We start from the raw sequence: 6,000 nt of genomic DNA on the forward strand, positions 1-6,000 counted from the left end.
AGTGCTGGGATTACAGGTGTGAGCCACTGCACGCGGCCACAAATGTATTCTCTTAGAGTTCTGAAGATCGGAAGTCTAAAACCAAGATGTAGCCAGGTGTGGTGGCTCACACCTGTAATCCCAGCACTTTAGGAGGCCAAGGTGGGAGGAGCTCTTGAGCCCAGGAGTTCGAGACCAGTCTGGGCAACATGGCAAGATCTCTACCAAAAAATCCAAAAATAGGGCCGAGCGTGGTGGCTCACACCTGTAATCCCAGCACTTTAGGAGGCCGAGGCAGGCAGATCACAAGGTCAAGAGATTGAGACCATCCTGGCCAATGTGGTGAAACCCCATCTCTACTAAAATTACAAAAATTAGCTGGGTGTGGTGGCGTGTGCCTGTACTCCCAGCTACTCAGGAGGCTGAGGCAGCAGAATCACTTGAACCTGGGAGATGGAGATTGCAGTGAGCCGAGATCGTGCCACTGCACTCCAGCCTGGCAACAAAGCGAGACTCCATCAGAAAAACAAAACAAAAAAATATTAGCCGGGTATGGTGGTTCACTCCTGTAGTCCCAGCTACTCCAGAGACTGAGAGGGGAGGGTCACTGGAGCTGGGGAGGTCTGGGTTGCAGGGAGCCATACTCGCACCACTGCACTCCAGCTTGGGTGACAGAGCAAGACCCTGTCACAAAAATACAAATTAAAATAAAATCAGCAGGGTGCAGTGGCTCACACCTCTAATCTCAACACTCTGGGGGCCGAGGTGGGTGTATGGCTTGAACCCAGGAGTTTAAGCCAGCCTGAACAATATGGTGAGACCCCCATCTCTACCGAAAATACAAAAAGTAGCCAGGTGTGGTGGTGCATGCCTGTGGTCCCAGTTACTCGGGAGGCTGAGCCCTGAAAGCCGAGGTTGCAGTGAGCCAAGATGAAGCCACTGCACTCCAGCCTGGGTGACAGAGTGAGACCCTGTCTCAAAAAATTAATTAAAAGTAAAAAATAGGCCCAGCGCGGTGGCTCACGCCTGTAATCCCAACACTTTGGGAGGCCGAGGCAGGCGGATCACGAGGTCAGGAGATCGAGGCCATCCTGGCTAACACGGTGAAACCCTGTCTCTACTAAAAAAATACAAAAAAATTAGCTGTGCGTGGTGGCAGGGGCCTGTAGTCCCAGCTACCCGGGAGGCTGAGGCAGGAGAATGGCGTGAACCCAGGAGGCGGAGCTTGCAGCGAGTGGAGATTGAGCCACTGCACTCCAGCCTGGGCGACTGAGCGAGACTCTGTCTCAAAAAAAAAAAAAAGGTAAAAAATAAAATAAAATAAATAAATAAAACGAATATGTCAGCTGGGTTGTGTTCCTGCTCAGGGGACTCAGAGGAGAATTCATTTCTTTGTCTTTTTTCAGCTTCTGGAGTCAGCCTGCATTGTTTGGTTCAGTGTAATGAAGAATTTAACCTTCCCCAAAGAGAGGTAAGACCTTTGTCCTCAGTGCCTTCGAGGTCACCTCCTCTAAATCTCTGGAATGTCGTTCCTGATAAGATTATCTTGGTTTACCTATCAGCCTTGGGCCAACTAGCTAGTAACAATGTGACTCAGGGTAGGGCCCTGGGGTCACAGGGTATCATCTGACCTCTGGAAGGGCTGGCGACTGAGGTCACCTCAGTCTCATGGAGGATGACTGGGTTTACGCGTCTCAGGGGTAATGAAGGTTCTGGACAGTGAGGCTTCCGAGAGCTTTCCTGGTCGACAAAGCTCCACGTGTACCGTCACACACTGTTGCTGGGTAAAGTGAGTGCTGTCCACATTCCATGGGGACAAGAGGGCTGGAAGCCTCAGGATGGGACCCCGCCCCCAGGCTCTGCCGAATGCCCGTCTTCCCTGGACTGATTTACTGATTTTCACCTGTATTCTTGCACCGTAATACACCATAACTGGGAGCATGACAGCTTTCAATTAATTCTTCTTCTTCTTCTTCTTCTTTTTTTGAGATGGAGTCTCTCTCTGTTGCCCAGGCTGGAGTGCAGTGGCATGATCTTGGCTCACTGCAACCTCCGCCTCCCGGATTCAAGCAATTCTCCTGCCTCAGCCTCCCAAGTAGCTGGGACTACAGGTGTGTGCCACCATGCCAAGCTAATTTTTTTATTTTTAGTAGAGATGGGTTTTCACCGTTGTTAGCCAGGATGGTCTCTATTTCCTGACCTCGTGTTCTGCCCACCTCGGCCTCCCAAAGTGCTGCATTTGCAGGCATGAACCACCGCGCCTGGCCTTTTTGTTTGTTTTTTGAGACAAGAATCTCTCTCTGCTTCCCAGGCTGGAGTGCAGTGGTGTGATCTTAGCTCACTGCAACCTCCACTTCCCAAGATGAAGCAATTCTTGTGCCTCAGCCTCCCGAGTAGCTGGGACTACAGGCATGTGCCACCACACCTGGCTAATTTTTGTATTTTTAGTAGAGATGGGGTTTCACCATGTTGGCCATGGCAGGTCTTGAACTCCTAGCCTCAAGTGATCTGCCCACCTCAGCCTCCCAAAGTGCCGGGATTACAGGCGTGAGCCACTGCACTCCGCCCAGTTCTGTGAATTCTAGCAAATTAGCAAACCTCTAGGGTAGCTCAGATTACAGGCGTGTGCCACCATGCTCCGCTGGCGGAGGTTGCAGTGAGCTGAGATCGTGCCATTGCACTCCAGCCTGGGCAACAAGAGTGAAACTCTGTCTCAAAAAAAAAAAGAAAGAAAGAAAAGAAAACAACATATCCAAACTTAAATACTGAGAAACTGCATAAAGTTTGTTGCATTAGGGAGAATGTCCTAGTCTCAGAAATCTGCAAGCACCTCAAAACCAAACAAGAAAAGCCATTCATTTTCTATGTTAAGGGGGCTTTGCAGTCTGGGAAGGTTGGGCAGATGACAGGGACTAAGCCGACTGCATCATTCAACAGGAAACAGGGCTATGTGAGGTCAGGCAGTTCTCAGGATAAGCTAACCAGGAGGAGCATTTCATTGTTTGCTCAGACTTGAGGGTGAGCTAGAAGTTCAGGGGCCCATGGAAGGAGATAAACCTGACTCAAGTTTGCTCTAGGCAAAGCAGCAGTCAGATGGGGGCAGCTAGGCTAGGCAAGGTGGCTCATGCCTATAATCCCAGCACTTTGGGAGGCTGAGGCAGGAGGATCGCTTGAGCCCAGGAGTTTGAGACTATCCCAGGCAATGTAGGGAGACCCTGTTGCTACACAAAATGAAAATAAAAAACAAGAAAAGGGCAACTGTGAACCCTTGATCAGAAAAAAATGTTAAAGCCAGGTGTGGTGGCTCATGCCTATAATCCCAGCACTTTGGGAGGCCTAGGCTGGTGGATCACTTGAGGTCAGGAGTTCAAGACCAGCCATGGCCAACATAGTGAAAACCCATCTCTACTGAAAATACAAAAAATTAGCTGGGTGTGATGGCGGGCGCCTGTAGTCCCAGCTACTAGGGAAGCTGAGGCAGGAGAATCGCTTGAACCCGGGAGGCAGAGGTTGCAGCAAGCTGAGATCTCACCATTGCACCCCAGCCTGGTCAACAACAATGAAACTCCATCTCAAAAAAAAAAAAAAATTAGCCTGGCATGGTGGCACACGCCTAAAATCCCAGCTACTCAGTAGGCTGAGGCAGGAGAATTGCTTGGACCCCGGAGGCAGAGGTTGCAGTGAGGTGAGATGGTGCCACTGCACTCCAGTCTGGGCGACACAGTGAGACTCTGTCTCAAAACAAACAAAAAATGAAAAGAGGTTTCATTTTGTTGCCCAGGCTGGTCTTGAATTCCTGGCCTCAAGCCATCCTCCCACCTCAGCCCCACAAAGCACTTGGATTACAGGCATAAGCCCCCTGTGTTCAGCCTCAGAGGATCCTCTAAATGTGCATCTGGTGATGCTGCTCTCCAGCTTAAACCCACCAATGAGAGGAAGACGTTCCAGAGCCCTCCACTGCCCCTTTGGACCTTGGCTACAAAGCCTGCTGGGCCAGGCCCCTCTTAAAATCAGCTCCTTTATCTTTCACTAAGTAGGGCTTGGATTGTTTTTTTTCTTTTCTTTTTTTTTGAGACGGAGTCTCACACTGTCGCCCAGGCTGGAGAGCAGTGGCACGATCTCCGCTCACTGCAAGCTCTGCCTCCCGGGTTCACGCCATTTTCCTGCCTCAGCCTCCCCGGTAGCTGGGACTATAGGCGCCCGCCACCACGCCCGGCTAATTTTTTGTATTTTTAGTAGAGACTGGTTTTCACCGCGTTAGCCAGGATGGTCTCGATCTCCTGACCTGGTGATCCGCCCGCCTCGGCCTCCCAAAGTGCTGGGATTACAGGCGTGAGCCACTGCGCCCGGCCGTTTTTTTTTTCTTTTTTAAGATGGAGTCTCAGCTGGGTGCGGTGGCTCAAGCCTGTAATCCCAGCACTTTGGGAGCCTGAGGCGGGCGGATCTCGAGGTCAGGAGATCGAGACCATCCTGGCTAACATGGTGAAACCCCGTCTCTACTAAAAATACAAAAAAAATTAGCCAGTGTGGTGGCGGGCGCCTGTAGTCCCAGCTACTCGGGAGGCTGAGGCAGGAGAATGGCGTGAACCCGGGAGGCAGAGCTCGCAGTGAGCCGAGACCACACCACTGCACTCCAGCCTGGGCGACAGAGCCACACTCCATCTCAAAAAAAAAAAAAACAAAAAAAAGAAGATGGAGTCTCACTCTGTTGCCCAGGCTGGAATGCAGTGGCACTATTTCAGATCATTGCAACCTCCGCCTCCCAGGTTCAAATGATTCTCCTGCCTCAGCCTCCCAAGTAGCTGGGATTACAGGCGCCTGCCACCATGCCTAATTTTTGTATTTTTAGTAGAGACAGGGTTTCACCATGTTGGTCAGGCTGGTCTCGAACTCCTGATCTCGTGATCTGCCTGCCTCAGCCTCCCAAAGTGGTGGGATTACAGATGTGAGCCACGGTGCCCGGCCCGGGCTTGGATTTTATGAAGAGGAAAAGTAGGGGAGCTAGCAAGGGGGTTAAACTTGAGGAGGGAGTTCAAATGGACTGCACTGCATAGCCTGCAGGCTTGCAATGAATGTGAAGCTTTAAATGGGATTAAGTGCAAATTGAAAATATTCCAGACACATTTTTCACATTCCTGGTTAGTGAAATGGTTTATGCTGATGAGAGAAGGCAAAGCTGAATCCCAGAGTGGGTCAGAGCAGAGAAAACAAATCTGCCTTAAAGAGACAGACCTGGCCGGGCACGGTGGCTCACGCCTGTAATCCCAGCACTTTTGGAGGCCGAGGTGGGTGGATCACTTGAGGTCAGGAGTTCGAGACCAGCCTGGCCAACATGGTGAAACCCTGTCTCTACTAAAGATGCAAAAATTAGCTGGCCGTGGTGGCGCATGCCTATAATCCCAGCTACTCAGGAGGCTGAGGCAGGAGAATCACTTGAACCCGGGAGGCAGAGGTTGCAGTGAGCCGAGATCGCACCACTGCACTCCAGCCTGGGTGACAGAGCAAGACTCAGTCTCGGGGAGGGCGGGGAAGAAAAGAAAAGAAAAGAAAAGGAAGGAAGGAAGGGAGGGAAGGAGGCAGGGAAAAAGAGAAAGAATGAAAGAAAGAAAAGAAAGAAAGAAAGAGAGAGAGAAAAAGAAAGAAAGAAAGAAAGAAAGAAAGAAAGAAAGAAAGAAAGAAAGAAAGAAAGAGAAAGAAAGAAAGAAAGAAAAAGAAAAGAAACAACTACAATAGGTGTTCGGCATGTACTCCGTTAAAAAGATAGAATTAAAACTACAAGTCCCAGCAGACATCTCGCCGGCGACTTCTGAAGATCGGCTTTCCCCGAGCGCAATGATCGCTGGGATTGGTAGTCCAGTGACAAAATCAAGGAGGGACGCGCACTACCGGCCTAGATGACAGAGGAGGGAATCACTACCATTCCGACCAATGGACAGTTCACGACGGACCTGAGTGGCGAGCGCATAGCCAATGGGTAAGCCACTCATCCTGAGTGACACGGGTTGCAACCTACCGGAGGCC

This window comes from Nomascus leucogenys, unplaced genomic scaffold, assembly GCF_006542625.1.
Source record: "Nomascus leucogenys isolate Asia unplaced genomic scaffold, Asia_NLE_v1 Super-Scaffold_241, whole genome shotgun sequence".
In the NCBI taxonomy this organism is placed as follows: domain Eukaryota; kingdom Metazoa; phylum Chordata; class Mammalia; order Primates; family Hylobatidae; genus Nomascus; species Nomascus leucogenys.